At 36.1% G+C, this 17771-nt stretch overlaps 1 protein-coding gene across 9 annotated transcripts in view; it reads right to left on the bottom strand.

The window, feature by feature from the left end:
• The window catches only part of PTPRK (protein tyrosine phosphatase receptor type K), a 578471-nt gene that overhangs the window by 44573 nt on the left and 516127 nt on the right, over positions 1–17771 (bottom strand). The window lies entirely within an intron of this gene.

Raw genomic sequence — 17771 nt, 5'->3', positions numbered from 1 at the left:
CAAAGAGAATGATGAACTTCTTTTCTCCAAGTGTCCTTGAAAGTCAGAGCACAAGGTTTTCTAGAAATTGGAGAGATAGGGTCAGATTTGAAGGTTTATCAGTCAATGCAGCAAGTGCTTTTGGACTCAAATGCCAGGTACTGTGCTTGGTGCTTTAAGGCGGTGTCAATGGCACTTGTCTGGGACAGAAAGGGTTAGGTTAAATAAATGCCTACTCTAACTGCTAGAGGCATGAGTTCATGATTTACTATATAAAATTTGAGATGAATAGTTGACTTGGCACAAGAAGAATAAGCAAATAAAAACAGACACATCAAGGAATATTTCAAATTATTTTATTAAAACCCAGATAATAAACTTCGAAAACAACTTTGAGAAGATGATTATTTTAAAAAACTTCTTTGTATGCCCTAACTTCCTTTCTTCCTCAAAATCATCTGACTACTCATCATACACATACACAATTAAAATTATAAACTTTAATTAATTTACAAGCCCCAGTAACTCTCTGAAGACATTTTTCTTTTACCTTGAAAATTGACAAGGAAAGTATTATCACCTGCAATTTGAAGGAACTATCCTTAGAAAGGATAAAGGAACTGAAGCTTAGAAAGATAAGGATAAATTACTCAAGAACAAAGAAAACATCAGATATATCTTCTGTCTTTTAACACAGAATTTCTCAATGTTTCCAGATCCATGGCTCCTACTGCTAAAAACTGGTGTAACAAGAGTCAGGTGATTCTCAGGATTAGACACATTTGGAAAACTGCCTTGAAGCACACATCACAGCACCTTCACTTGGAGTCAAGAGATGGTGTCCAAATGAGCAGAACCACAAAGAAATCTCTAAACCTAACCTCACACCTTTCCAATGGACATTTCATTAATTCGCTTTTAAAAATCAACAATTTTTCTTCATTCTGACCCTTTCTTCTTTATCTTCTCCTCTTGGCTTATCTACCCACAACCCATAGTTCTATACATCCAAGTATCTGCTCTACTCTTCCAACCAGCCACAGATTCTGTCAAAAGGAGACTGTTGAGTTTAACTATTCAATTCTCAAAGTAAAAATGTGAAAGAGCAAATATATCTAATGTCAATATCATTATATAAAATAGTAATTTAAACCTAAACTAGTGAGAAAGACATAGTTCAAATAAAAGCGTCAGAACAGTTAACTTTGTAAAACATTTCACTATTGCTGTCTTAATTTATCTTATTTCAATTGCATAAAACTTCCCCATGGACTAGACTTGGTAACTATTTTTTCTCAAACAGAAAAAGCAAGTCTTTGGCTTGTATATTTTGAGAAACTAAGGGAGTTTTTCTGTCTCCCTTTCTGACTTGACACTTTCCATATATTCTGGTTGTAGGGAATATCTAACCTCGTAATTATGAAAAGGTATCTTAATGCTTACAGACTATTTTATGGTTCAATTTATCAAAACATGTAAATATGTTAGAGATCTTTTCCTTTCCAAGGGCAACTTTAGAAATATATACATATATATATGTGTGTATACACATATATATATGTACACACACATATACATACACACACATGTACATATTGAAAACAAGTGGAATATATTACAAAGTTGAATGTAAAAATCTAAAAGGAACATAGTCATTGCTTGTAACTCTCAAATAGGATTGGTTTGGCACAGATACTACTTCAAATAGGAAGAGAAACAGAATGTTTGATGTAGAAATCCCTAGAAAAAACTTTAGTACATGCAACAAATCATCATTATCCACTAATTAAACCCAATTTTCTTCAGGTTCTACATTATACTTGGCTTTCAGAGGGTAGTGATAATGATCCCTTAGTGATTTTCTGACATTATCTGAGTTATAGAATTAAATATTTCTAAAAATTCTCTGGAAGAACTGTTCTTGTTTAATGAAGCCAGTATGTTCCATAACATTTTAATTAAATAAGATATATGCTATTATGGTATAATTTTCTAAATATATTACACTATATGTAGCATATACTATGTTTTACAAAAATCTTCAGAGTTGCTAATCCCCACCAGATGCAGATAATGTATATAGGTACAAATATATTATATATGACGGTGCAAATATAAACTATCATCATGAAGTAAGAACAGCAGCTTTAATACTACCTAGGTTTAATAATAAAATAACAAAACTGACATAAGAGTGATGGGTAAACAATTTCAAAGTCAGGGGATTAAGAAGTTTTTAGGGCCTCATAAGTAATATAGATGGGTTAATGAATTCATGTAAACATATTTCCAGAAATAAAAAGACAAATCTGAAAGTAAAATTTTTTTTAACACAGATTTATACTAAAATGCTTGCAGGTGTACTAAGAATACAAAGCATTGAGACTTTCATAATCTATTATGCAAATCAGAGGCATTACTTTAAAGTCATATGTTTTTAAGACAAGACTTCAATTCACATTTACTAAATGGTTAATAAAGAAAAAAATGTACATTAAATTATTTATTCAAGTTGGGTAAGGGTGACTGTGATGATAATTCTGTGTCAAGAATTGTTCATTAATCTACAATATAATGATTAAACTTAAGTATAGAAGTCTAATAAAATTCTCCAAATATACGTGATTTGGTGGTTGTTTTCCTTGATTGTGAATTCTCCTCAAAGTCATTAGTTGTGGCATTTATTATCATTACTATCACTACCATGAAATGTGTCTGTATAGATTTATTAGTTTGGATACTTTCATCACATGTATCTTTTAAAGTTCTTAGCCTGCTATAACCAAAGAACATAAATAGCCTATTTAAAATCATTCAAGCTTAGAAGATTCATTAAAGAAAATACAAGCAGTAGCCCTTAAGTGAGCATTTTCTATTTTCTTTAGAGAGAGCAAAAAGCTATTATGGTGGCAGCACCCCTGAGTCCTGTTTATAATTTATGCACATACAGAAAGACAATGTGGAGCACCTTTTTCAGAAACACTTTCTTTGGACATAAATCTTTCCTTTTTTATCGCCAAAGAACATTTAAGGAATCCCCAGTGTTCAGAAGCCAAGTGCAGCGTAATTCTTTGTACAGTGAGAAAAACAAAAACAAAAACAAAAAAAAACAAAACTAAGGCACAATTATATTTTTATTGAGCAAATTTCTAGGATGCATTTTGAGGGGCAAAAATAGCTAAAGTGACTTCATCAATCGTGTCCTTGCTCCCAATACTTAAAAATGACGCAGCTTTAAAATCACACAAATTCACCTAAAACTGTTTTAATAGCTGTGATTAGACAAATTCATTCTTCTACTTTCATAATGGACAATAGATGTGGAAGCCTTTAAATACAATGTATTAAGTAATCTTATGGTGTCTTCAGAGATATTACTGTCACTCAAATTCTGCAAATCCTCCTGGTATTTCATCAGTGCTTTCTTTCTCAGTTATAGATCCGAGAAATTGTTCACACTTATGTCCCAATCATTCCTTAAAATCCTACCAGCAGGCTTATGCCCCCCCATCCACACTAAACCACCTAATGTCTCTAATGACTTGCTAGTTGCTGAATTCAATGTGTACTTTTCTAGTCTTATTTTTTGTGACCTCTTAATAGAATGTGACATTCCTGTCTACTCCCTCTTTCTTGCAACACCTTTTTCCTGGAACTCTGATGAACTTGGGTATCTCCTAGTTTTCTTAGGACTCTGGTCTCTCCTTTCCAGATTTTTGTTTGCTCATCCCTTAAAAATAGGTGTCCCTTTGAGTTCCTCAGAGACCTAGGCCTCTTGACACCGTGTTCCATACTTTCTGGCTTGGTGATCTTATCTGTTTTCATCTCTTTAGTTACCATCCTGATAACTGATCACTCTCTAATCAATATATCTCTGGCCAAAGTTTGCAACCCGAATTCCTGACCCATGGAGTCATGTAATTAGTATGTGTTCACGTCAATGTATGACAGTCACCTTAAGCACACGATGTCCAACCTGAACTCATAATTTTATCTCATGCCAGTTCTTTTTCTAGTGTATCCCCTTTCAGGAAATGGAAAAACTATCCATACAATTCTTCAAGGTAGAAATCTAGGCATCATTCTTGAATCCTCCACCTTCCTTATCTCTAGGATTAACATTTATCATCCAAATTGGGATGCTTTTAAAGCAAAAGTTGGAATTATCTGGAGCAAACTGGGATGCATAATCACTTTACTTCTCTTTCTCATACAACTAGTTACAAAGCACTACTATTTCCTAAACACTCTTTGTTGTCACTTTCCCAATTCTCACAGTTACTACCTTCACTCAGATCAGTATCATCTCTCAGCAGCCACCTATGTTAAATCTCTGAACATACCTACCTTCTGCCTATTCCACCTCAAAACCCACATTGTAGCACATAGCATTTTCTAGGATTTCAACTGTATCATATCACTCCATTAATTAGAGCCCTCCAATAGCTTTCCATTGCTATTAAGGTAAAGCCCATGAGAGCAGAAACCATATTTATTTTGCTCACCATCGAATTCCTACTAGGACCTAAAAACGAGCAATGCAACAGAAAATATTAGTTGAATGAATGAAATAGCATCACTAAGCACGCCTTAGATAGGTTGCACTGGCATACAGAAAATCAGTTATGTCCTTAAAAACATAAGGATGTCTCTGATCAGACATTTCTCTTACTGCTGTGGATAGTAACATAAGGTGAACTTGATACATACATTTCTGAGTTGTCTCTGGAAATTTCAAGCCCCTTTGTTACATTCCTTTACAGAGCTAACCATTTCCACCATGTTCCACCACCTACCACCAAACCAATGTGCAAGAAAAGTCTAGTGTCATGGAAAGCACAAGAGGTTGGATCAGCAAGACCCTATTTTCATTCTTAGCTCTTTCTCTTATCTCTTGTGCTACAATGAGCAAGTGAGAATATTTGAGAGTGAATGCCTTCACCTATAAAATTAATAACATTACCTATGTTATGTAACTTTTAGGACTATCAGGTAACATAATGATGTGAAAGGTTTTTGTAAACTAAAACACTTGAGATAGTAGTAGTAGTAGTAGACGCTGCTGCTCTAGGTAGAGGTAACCTAGATGTCAGTTCTTTGGGTCCAATATATAGAAATGAAAAACTATGAATAGGAAAAACGAAATCAGTGAAAAACAATTTTTAAAAAAATCTTAGCTGTCTACAGTGACAGGTTTTGTAAAACACATGTTATTGATTACACATGCTGCCACAGTGGACACCTAAACCTTCTGGGCGTCTTGAAGTATGTGTTGTTTAACTCAATGATCCTTTGAAGTAATTTGGCTTCCTCATTGCATGTGATCTTATGAAACTTGCCCCGTATTAGATCACTGACTTAAACAAACAGGGTCTACCAGGGCTTTTACTGGTGAGAAAAGAAAGGAGCTAAATGCTACATGCTTTGTTTTAACAGTAGTTGGAAAATAATTTATTCTCCTTTAATAAAGATATGAAACCCAAGGTTTTCTGATGTGGAAAACAGTGCAAAAGCCTATGAAGCCTTTAAACAACTAAAAAAATAAAATTAGAGATTAATATTGCAGATATTTAAAATTAATTTCACATTGCTTAAGGCATCTCTAGTCTATGAGTCTCTGAATTTGCTTTGGTTTTAAAGGCACAGCTCAAATGCTGTATAAAATTCTGAAGTGACATAAATACTTTTTAAGAAAGCAGTAAGTATCATGTGTTAGGAATGTATATAATGGTAAAACAAACATGTAAAATATTGTTTTGGGTCACAGTAATTTAATGACGAAGAAATGTTTTAATGTGCCTATTAATTTTTCATCAAGCTTCCCATTCAATTCATTCAATTATGTAAAACAGAGTGTTAGTGTAAGTGTCTTACTTCTTAAACACAGATGATTCTATCTGCTAAGTTCTCTCTAAAATTGGTTCTGAATTCTCCACCCGACCTTCAACTGCCTTTAAGACCCAGTCTTTTTTTTTTCACTAGTCCTCCTGCGTCCCATGTTGGCTACCTCAGGTTTATCCTATAAAATGCCAATTGGATGAGTGTTCTAAAACGTAAATGTGATGAAATGACTACATTGCTTTACAAGAGAAAAAGGCAAAAGTTATGGCATATACGGCCTTTCACAAACAGGCTCCAATCTTTCAACCTCATCTTCAGAGACACTTTCATTCACACACTCTTATCATTAAAATCACCCACCATTTCTCAAATCCTCTTTATTCTATTTTAGGAGTTGACAAACTGTGGTTTGTATATGGCCCATTTTGATGAAACAAAGATTGTAAATATTCAACTTTACAAGATAATACCAAACTGGTACCAACTTATATACCCACCAACAGTGTATGCCAACTCCATTTAAATTATATCTTACCACTTTCTTAATTTTTGTCACTTGAGCAGTAGAAAATGATATGTCATACATATTTGATTACTAATAAAATGACTTTTTGCGATATTTGAAATATCCCTAGCTGTTTCTTTTTCTCTGAAATGCTCAGTATACAGCTTTGACTGAAATTTCTATTTGAGTATCTTCTCCTATCAGATTGTGCAAGGGATGAAAACCATCCTTTCCTTTCAAGATATTAAAAGTTTGTGGCTAGGACCCCTACTACAAAAGACAGATTAGGAAGTGAAAAATACAAATTTATTAATATAAGTTTTACAAGACATGGTAGATTCATAAGGAAATGAAGACCTCAAGCAACAGTTAAACCTGAGTGTTCTTATAGCAGATTTGATGAAGGGTGAGCATTATAGGGGACGATGACGGAGCAAGGAGTGTGAGTGAGCTAAGTATTGTAAACTGCAGAAAACTTAGTAAGGTCTGTTTGTTCAGATTCCTCTCTGTGCACCTTACCTTTGGAAAGAAGGGTACATTTTTTCCCATAGCTATAAAAAGGACATTTCTCATATAAGGGTATTATGATCTGCTTCAAAAGAAGGTCAGAGAGATCTTCCGTTTCTGTCACTTTCTCAAATATTTTTTAGGTAAAAATATTTAATATGCCAAGGTGCCATATCTTGGGGTAATGTGTCCTGGAAGACATCAGCAGCTTTTCTTCCCACTTTACTTCTGGTATGAATAACAGTTATTAATTTTGATAAAGTCAAATATATAAATCTTTTTTTTTATGATTAGGGCCTATTGTTTAAGAAGTCCCTTTCGAACCTGAATTAAAAAAAAAAAATCCTCCTCCCTCCCCACATACATATCCAGTTACCTCTGGATAACTTTTGAATTGATCCAATGATCCACACAGCCACTTCTGTCCCACATCAAAATTATGTAAATACATGAGTCACTTTTTGGAGTTTCCATGGTTTTCTAAGAGGAAGTATATTATTCTGTGCTGATATTACACGATTTCAATTACTACAGTTCTGTCATATGTTGTACATATGATGGAGTTATTTCCATGCTTAGTTCTCTTCCTGAGCATCTTAGCTATTTTTTATGTTGTATTCTGGGTAACTTCTTTAGATTTATACACTAGCTAATAAATTATCTCTTCACTTTTGCCAAATCTGCTATTAAGGCCATCCAAAGAGTTGTTTTTAATTTGAACAATTATGCTTTTCCTTCCTACAAGTTCCATTTGGTTCTTGGTAAATGGTTCTTTTAGTTATTCCTAATAGCATCTTGTTAATCTTTATGATTTGCACTTTATTTCTTTAGAGGTTTTGTACAAGGCTATTTGTATTTGACAATCCCAATACCTGCAGTTTTTTGAGAATTTACATCTGTTGTTTTTTGCTAACATTCACAGTGAGTTACTTTCAAGAATGCTGGGTGACCTCTGATTGTGAGTTAATTGCTTTATGTTAGTCTGTGGGAACCCTGCAGGCCTAAATTGATCACGCTTTCATCTCAAAGATAATTTACATCTCCTACCAGTAGCTATGAGGTGTCCCAGACCTCAGACCACAGCTCCATATGGAAGTCCCAGGCTAGACAACACTTTTATTACCAGTCTGAAGATAAAAATCTCAAGGGCAATATAGTTTTAGCATCCCCCTTCAGGGATTACCAACCTCTCTTTATGCCTGTTGCTCACTGTTTTCAGCTCCAGTCATATAAATATAAATATATATGTGTGTATATATACGCAACTGAAAGTATATATATATATATACACACACACACACACATACATATATATATACAAACATATATATATAAGTGTATATATATATATATATATATATATATATATATACTTTCATATTTATATGACTGGAGCTGAAAACAGTGAGCAACAGGCATAAAGAGAGGTTGGTAATCCCTGAAGGAGAATGCTACAATTATATTGTGTGTAAAGCATATATATATATATATATATATATATATATATATATATATATACACTTTACATATATATATACATACATACACACAGAGATATAGCAGAATAGTGGGTCCTGAGATACCTTCCCCAGCCACTCTAAGTCCAGTAAAGTATCCAGAGATAGGTCCTATCCAGGATAGGATTGTTCTGCAGAGGTCCTCTGAGAACTGAATTTGCCAGGCTTCCAAAATGGGAAGTTGGATCATGGGCTTCTATGTTCTTTAGTTTTCCTAACACCTTTTTTTTTTTTTTAACTATCCTCTCACCTCTAAACAGCAGTTAATCATTTTCCCATAACCCAAATAAAAATTGTATTGCAAGTATTTCTCAGCAAGTCTACAGCTCACACTGGGTCTGGGGAAAACTGAGGGCAAAGATATCATCTCATTCAGGTCTTTATAGCTAATGATTTTTGCATAGTTACCAATACATTATAAAAGTTGAATATATATTTGTCCAATGAATAGGTAACAAATGAAAAATGCTCATAATCTGTCAAGGTATGCTACCTATATAAGAGCATTTATCAACTATAATATATTGTTTAAAGTTTTAAATTTTTTTTGAAAAAAATACATGAATGCTAGGGTTAACTGAACTAATTTATAAAATCTATAACATTCTGAAGAGAAAGAAATTCTGCTCTTCATAGTATCCATTGGTAAAGAACTTCAACATCTCTGGAAAACATTCAGAGAGAACACTCTCATCAGGTGGCCTTAAATTATTTTTGATAAAACAAAATTATTAATCAGAGTCTGAATTCCCGCTTTGCCACAAGTTGACCTTAAGTAAGTTAACCACTGCTCCTCACTTTTTTTATTGGTAAAATGGAAATTCAGTCTACGTTCTAGATTGATTCAAAGATTAAATGTATTAAAACATGTAAACAACTAAGGACAATATCTGGTACTTCATAAAGCCTAAATAGTTATTAAGGAATGTATAAATAGATTCAAATAAAGTTTTCTTTCTAAATCTAGATTTCTGCACCATAAATACTATAACATCACATTAGATCAGGCGTCCCCAAACTTTTTACACAGGGGGCCAGTTCACTGTCCCTCAGACCTTTGGAGGGCCGCCACATACTGTGCTCCTCTCACTGACCACCAATGAAAGAGGTGCCCCTTCCTGAAGTGCGGCGGGGGCCGGATAAATGGCCTCAGGGGGCCGCATGCGGCCCGGGGGCCATAGTTTGGGGACGCCTGCATTAGATGTTATAGCATTTATGAAGCAGCATGAGATGAAGAGATGGAGAGAAGTCTACCCTCTAAAAATATACAGACAAGAGTTTGTTTATGTTTATCATTTAGTACGTATTTGTTGAATACCTGATGGGTACAAAACACTGTACTAGGCTAAAAAACCAGAAAGATGAACAAGTATTCTTCCTTAGAGAGTGTATAAACTAGAAGAAGAGTATGGTAAGTACTCAAATGACTGTACTTATTAGCAGAATACGGCAATACATGCAGTGGCTACTGGTATTAGAGAAGAAGCACAGATGGAGATCCTTCACAGAAAAATGAATTTGTATCTGATTTGTTGATACCTTAAAATATTTCAAAAGAAGACATTCATGCAGCCAACAAACATGAAAAAAAGCTTGTCGTCACTGGTCATTAGAGCAATGTAAATCAAAACCACATTGAGATACTATCTCACGTTAGTTAGAATGGTGATCATTAAAAAATCTAGAGACAGCATGCTGGAGAGGTTGTGGAGAAATAGGAATGTGTTTACACTGTTGGTGGGAGTGTAAATTAGTTCGACCATTGTGGAAGACAGTGTGGTGATTCCTCAAGGATCTAGAAATAGAAATACCATTTGACCCAGCAATCCCATTACTGCATATATACCCAAAGGATTATAAATCATTTTATTATAAAGGCACATGCACAGGTATGCTTATTGTGGTATTGTTTACAATAGCAAAGACTTGGAATCAACCCAAATGCCCATCAATGATAGACTGGGCAAAGAAAATGTGACACATATACACCATGGAATACTATGCAGCCACAAAAAGGGAAGAGTTCATGTCCTTTGCAGGGACATGGATGAAGCTAGAAACCATCATTCTCAGCAAACTGACACATGAACAGAAAACCAAACACCATATGTTCTCACTCATGAGTGGGTGTTGCACAATGAGAACACACGGACACAGGGAGGGAAACATCATACACCGAGGCCTGTTGAGGTGTAGGGGGACTAGGGGAGGAATAGCAGTGGGTAGGGGATTGTACAGGGATAACATTAGGAGAAACACCTAACGTAAATGATGGGGGGATGGATACAGCAAATTAGCATGACATGTGTATACCTATGTAACAAACCTGCACAATCACATATGGACCCCAGAACTTAAAGTATAATAATAATAATAATAATAATAATAAATATTTCTTAGACTCATTCAACATAAAGTCCAACTCTGGTTTTCAGATAAAGAAAGAAAAACTCAGGGGAGGGAAGTGGCTTTTTCATAGTGGCAGTATTAACTTATGACACAATTAGAAATACAGCCCATGCTTCTTGACTCCCATCTAGCACTGTCTCTTGGGAGAAATGTGATTAGCCAGCTATATTAGGTGCAATTTTCAACATTATCTTTTCAAACACTGGGGTGAGGTGAGGGATACAATAGCGGTATCAACCCACCCTACCTAACAAAAACCTCACTACCTAACAAAACAAAAGAAAAAGTTCGGGTGATATAAATACAAATAAATTAGCAGTCAGTCACATCAAATCCTTTTGGGGATAAATAAAAGCAGACCTAAATGGATAGATGAATGAGTGGAATCTGGGAGGGTTCTGAGAGGAAGCCTTAGAAGCAAAAAAAAAAAAAAAAATACATATTCTATGCCCCATCTTCTTTTATTTTAATACTTTGGGCTCTGGGGTACATGTGCACATCCTGCATCCTGCAGGATTGTTGCATAAGTACATACATGCCACATCCCCCCACCACCTGTTGCCAACATCAGGCATTTCTCCTGGTGTTATCCCTCCCCATCATCCCTCCCCACTGCTGTCCCTCACCTCCCCTCCCCTGCCCTCTCCTCCCCTCCCCACCCCCTTCCCACCTAGCCCAGTGAGTGTTGTTCCCTTCCCTGTGCCTAAGTGTTCTCATTGTTCATCACCCACCTATGAGTGAAAACATTCTGTGTTTGGTTTTCTGTTCTTGTGTTAGTTTGCTGAGAATGATGCTTTCTAGATTCATCTGTGTCTCTATAAAGGACACAAACTCATCATTTTTTATGGCTGCATAGTATTCCATGGTGTATATGTGCCACATTTTCTTTGTCCAGTCTATCACTGATGGGCATTTGGGTTGATTCCAAATCTTTGCTATGGTAAACAGTGCTCCAATGAACATATGTGTGCATGTGTCTTTATAATAGAATGATTTATAATACTTTGGGTATATACCCAGTAATGGGATTGCTGGGTCAGATGAAATTTCTATTTCTAGATCCTTGAAGAATTGCCACACTGTCTTCCATAATGGTTGAACTGATTTACACTCCCACCAACAGTGTAAAAGTGTTCCTTTTTCTCCACATCCTCTCTAGCATCTGTTGTCTCCAGATTTTTTAATGATCGTCATTCTAACTGGCATGAGATGGTATTTCAATGAGGTTTTGATTTGCATTTCTCTAAGGACCAATGACAATGAGCATTTTTTCATGTTTGTTGGCCGCATAATACCACAACAGAGATAAAGACCAATCGAACAGAACAGAGACCTTGGAGGCAATGCCACACATCTGCAACCATCTGATCTTTGAGAAACCAGAAAAAAACAAGCAATGGGGAAAGGTTTCCCTGTTTAATAAATAGTGTTGGGAAAACTGGCTAGCCATATGCAGGAAGCTGAAACTGGACCCCTTCCTTACTTACACCTTACACAAAAATTAACTTCAGATGGATTAAAGATTTAAACATAAGAATTAACACCATAAAAACCCTAGAAGACAACCTAGGCAGCACCATTCAGTACGTAGGCACAGGCAAGGACTTCATGACTAAAATATCAAAAGCAACAACAACAAAAGCCAAAACATACAAATGGGAGCTAATTACACTTAAGACCTTCTGCATGGCAAAAGAAACAATCATTAGAGTGAACCAGCAAGCAACAGAATGGGAAAAAATTTTCAAAATCTACCCATCCGACAAAGGGCTAATATCCAGAATCTACAAAGAACTAAAGCAGATTTACAAGAAAACAACAAATAAACCCATTCAAAACCGGGTGAAGGATATGAACAGACACTTTCCATGCCCCATCTTAAACCCATAAAAGAAACATTTTTTTATTTTTTTGTTTCCTTCTTTTCATTAATTAAATTATTTGCTGTCTCTGGCACGTGCCTGGCACATTTCTAGGCTTTGAAGAATCATCTCTGAACACGACAGAGAAAATCACCCCTCTCGTGTAGTATACATCCCTGTGTTGTTTAGTAAATGACAGACAAGTAAACAAGGATCACCTGACAGTGAGGAGTTCCATATTGAGAATTACAATAGAAGGATAAGGTTGACTGCCTTGGTGACCATGTTAGATTTGGAGAGACCTTTCTGAAGAAGACATGGAAGTAGATGGTGTGTGTGTGTGTGTGTGTGTGTGTGTGTGTGTGTGTGTGTGTGCATGTGTACGTGTGTGTGTTTGAGTTTCGTTTTTGTTGTCCAGGCTGGAGTGCAATGGCATGATCTGGGCTCACCGAAACCTCTGCCTCCCAGATTCAAACGATTCTCCTGCCTCAGGCTTCCGAGTAGCTGGGATTACGAGCCACCATGGTGGCAAGAGCCACCATGCCCGGTTAACTTTTTTTTTTTTTTTGTATTTTTAGTAGAGACGGGATTTCTCCATGTTGGTCAGGCTGGTCTTGATCTCCTGACCTCAGGTGTTCACCGGCCTCGGCCTCCCAAAGTGCTGGGATTACAGGTGAGCCACCGTGCCTGGCTGATGGTGTGTTTTTTTAATAACTTGAGGAACTGCATCATCTCAAAAGCAAAAAAGCATGAAGTGCCTTGCTTATGTAGTAGGTGCTGAAGGGAGTTCAGTGATTATGGACAAATGAGACTTTTCTGCACACCTGAAATAATAAAAATCAGAGAATAACAATAGGATGAAATTAAAATTTAATTTGGGGAAGTAAAAAAAAAGTGAAATAATATAATGCTATACCCTTGAAAATAATGAGCTGGTTCACATTTATGCCAAAGGTAAGGGAAGGAAAAAGTGTAAATAACAAAAGAAACTATACCTTCCACATACTGATTATTATATGTGGGACATTCCAGTAGTAGTGGCCTATTATGAGTAAAACAAACGGAGCTGAACATTAGTGGGAAATAAGAGAAAGAAGTTCAAACAAACAGTGCAGGGTTATATATCCAAATACAGTGTTTATGGCAAAGTAGGCTGCAGAACAACTAAACCTGACCCTTAAAGTGAAATTTTTCTGAAATGATAAATGTGGCTATCTGAAGATGTTAGGGGGAAAAAAGCTTTATAATAATGTCAATGATATTTGTTCCCTCCCACAAACTACAGGAACAGAAAAGTCTCTTCTTCAGGGAAAAATCTAAGATATTAAAATCCAGGCACTGTATGTAATTAAAAGGCAAATGCACTTGACATTTTTGTTGGCACAAACTCAGAATGCCAGATATGGGCCAGTCATCCAAACATGCCATTCAAAGCACAAACAGAAACAAAATCACATTTGAATACTAGAGAAAGAAATAAAAAACAAACAGAACCTTTAATAGTGCTTGAATTATGAGAATGTGATGTGATCTAAAATAGTAAAGACGGTCTACCTTTTAACCTATTCCCCCTGTTCTTATTTAAGAAATGAAGGGTAAAGATGAGCAGTTTTTTGGGATGCTTTCAGTTATGAATTCTATTTTCATTTTGAGCAGGTCATTTTCCACCAAGGCTTGGATAATTCATTAATCTGGCATATCTCAGGAGAACACACAACATGGTTTAAATCACATTAATAGGGGTTGGACTGCAATTTTCAGAGGTGTTTATTTACCAAATTAGAGACTGCCTTAATATTAGACAGATGAACCAGATTTAAAAATGATTTTAGTTGAGCTCTAGCCTTTCCAAGATAATTTAGTTTAAAGTCTAAGTTACTAATAAACATTTTAGAGTTTGAGATTGGTTTATAATCCTAAAATATTTTTTGGCCTTCAGTGAATGAAAAGATTAGAAGCCTTATTTGTTTGTTTGTTTATTGATTTATTTTGAGATGGCATTTTGCCCTAGTTGCCCAGGCTGGAGTGCAATGGTGCGATTTTGGCTCACTGCAACCTTTATCTCCCAGGTTCAAGTGATTCTCCTGTCTCAGTTTCCCTAGTGGCTGGGATTATAGAGACATCATGCCCAGCAAATTTTTTGTATTTTTAATAGAGATGGGCTTTCACTATGTTGGCCAGGCCACCTATATCCAAAATACTTTTATAGGCTATAGATTGTTCAATTCTAGATAATCAGCCTTTTTATACTCAACAGCTTCCCCTTGTCTAAATTGGACCCTTTCAATAAGAAAGTTTCATCTCTTATGCGAAGCCTTTTCCAGCCCCTCAATCCCCCCAGGATGTTTGGAATTCCTATGCGCTTGTTGGCTGTATTTCGCATCTGAACTCTGAATCACAGCCTAATAGAGGCAGGCTGGAGTTGCAGAAGGAGCAAAGCTTTCTGAAGTCACCATTCACTAATGTATAGACCTGGAGAAGTTACGTAACTTGAATCTCAGTTTCTTCATTTATAAAATGGGGTAGTAATATTCTTTCATATAGATGTTCTAAGGATTATATGAGATAATGTTGAAGAAAGCATATAAAGGTTTGTTTCCTATGTGTATTTTCCACTTACTTCTTGGAGGGCACATGACCATCACCTACCTTGACTCTCTAGCAAAGAGTAAGAATTCAGGAAATATTTGATCCCCAAATCTCTTGCTTACATTAGAGATTTGACCACCAACATTCTATATGCCACTGTTTGGAAAATAGAGTTTTACAGTGTAAATGCAAATTGCCTTTTGCCTGCTATTTCAAAAGCTAGGGTAATTGGTATAAATTAGTTCTCAAAAGAAATTAAGTGCCTGTTAGTGGCACAGTTGGATCTCTTAGACTCCTTTCCTCTTTATGGCTGCTTCAGATTCTCCTGCAACCACTTTATAAAACACTGTGTGTGTTGACAGCGGGGCTGAAAGGTGGGAGACAGAGTTGTGCTTGTTTTGTCTTTTTGCCACGCAAACTTTTGGTTCCTTATGTTTCTTCTCTTAAAATCTAACTGTCAGCAACCTTTACGCAGGTGGCTTCATTTTTCTTTGATCTTTAATATATTCACTTTTTCAATTATTTTCAAACGCACTGAATCCAAGTGGTTCAGATATCCCACTTAGAGTTTTGAAATCCTTAAAGCCAGTTTCTATGCACGTCACTCCAAATGTGTCCGACTAGAGTCAGTGACTCCTAGCTTATGGAATAAAGGAAAAGTCTTCATTGATTTTGAAGAGATCACTGAGGCACTGTCCTCCAGATTGCCATATCACACAGCTGCGTGGGAGTCCTCAGTATTTCCTGGAACAACTATCCCACCCGGATGATCTGAATTATTCCTCTTGCATATCCCTCACTATGAGTTTGCTCTTTCTCATGGATTTCACTGAATTTATATTTTATGAACATATTTCTTTCACAGTCTGCCCAAATATGTTTTCACAATTTGGGAGACTAGAGAGATAAAATATTTAAAGAAAAATTGTGTTCTCTATCAAGTTTACACATACTTAGTAGGCTAAGACACTGGAGTCTGCCTCACCTCAGCTACTTGGGATCACTGTATGAACGAAAATGCTCAGATACAGAGATTAAAAACTTAAATTACAAAATCCTATCCTCACTGCATTTTCTGCTTTACAAATATTGAATACTTCTCTGACCTGTAGTGAACTCAGCAGTGGTGGAACTGGAGGAGCGAAAAAAAAAAAAAAATGGGGCTAAAGAAGAGTCAAAACAAAGGCTAAAATCTGTAGAACCAAGAATAATTTGAGAAACTGGATCCATAGAGCTATCCAACACATTGTTAAAACATCACATGTGACAATTAACAGTTTTCCCCAAATCTTAGCTGGGACTGATTTCTAATTTTCTTGAAATTAGAAACTTCAAGCCGAAGTTATAAGAATCAGGTGAAAGGACAGACCTTACTCTGTTTTTCTTACTAGATTTTTTGCAAGATAATAATTCCTTCAGATTTCCAAGAATAAAGATTAGTCTTGTAGGCAACACGCCTCAGAAATATAAAATAGTTTGCTCGTTCTGCACAGCTGAGTGAAGAGACCCAGTCCTGGGCCAGAACAAAATGGGTGCCTAGCCGTATTCGTGTTCCCATTTGGGAATGGAAAGGCAGGCAGAGCACCTCTATCTGAGGTCAGTGGTCCCAGTCTCTTGGGAATTTGTGTGGCCTAAACGAGATGTAGTAGTCAGTAGCAGACCTCAGACATCACTCCTCTGTTTTTATGATGTAAAATCTTTCTGTACATGTAATGCACTTCTGACCTTAAATTCACAACTTCCTAAAGTCAAATTTCCTTCATCAAACCTCTCTGAATGTTAGATTGGCAGTCTCACCCCGTTCTAATCTTCTCTACTCTCCTTCTGCCCTGGAGCTGGTGTCGCCTCCTTTTCCTTAACATTCAGATTATCCTCACTTCTGAATTTGCCTCCAGCATGTTCCTTATTTTGCTATGGTTTCCCAATAAAACTCTACTGGGAAATATTCTTTTAAACAATAGGATAAAAACAAATAATCATTTCTCACCTAGTATATTTTAAAACAGAACTATTCGATATCTCGTTTTATTTTTTTGAGACAAGGTCTCACTCTGTCTCCCAGGCTAGAATGCAACGAAGCTGGATAGATCGGCAATATAGTTTTGCAGTTTTTAAACATGTACCAAAAGGATGACTATAAGAGAATCGAATATAATTGTAGTATTTACCTTTTCAACTAAGATCACATAGTACTAGTTTATTTTGCAGTATAACGAATTTGTCTTTGACATATGTGGAATAACTTTTACAAAGCTGAATTCTCAATGCAGCCTCACCTTCCTGGGCTCAAGTCACCCTCCCAGCTCAACCTCTGGAGTAGCTGGGACTATAGGGACGTGCCACTATGCCTGGCTAATGTTTGCTTTTTATTTTATTTTTTCGGTAGAGATGAGGTTTCTCTATGTTGTCCAGGTTGGTCTTGAACTCTGGGATTCAAGCAATCCACCCGCCTTGGCCTCTCAAAGTGCTGGGATTACAGGCATAAGCCATCACACTTAGCCGATCTCTTATTTTTAACTCAAATGGGAACATCTCTAGGGCAATCAGATAATACACAAATTT

Source organism: Saimiri boliviensis, chromosome 4 (assembly GCF_048565385.1).
Source record: "Saimiri boliviensis isolate mSaiBol1 chromosome 4, mSaiBol1.pri, whole genome shotgun sequence".
Taxonomy (NCBI): domain Eukaryota; kingdom Metazoa; phylum Chordata; class Mammalia; order Primates; family Cebidae; genus Saimiri; species Saimiri boliviensis.
Note: the sequence above shows the minus strand (reverse complement) of the source record. Positions and strands in the feature narration are given on the sequence as shown.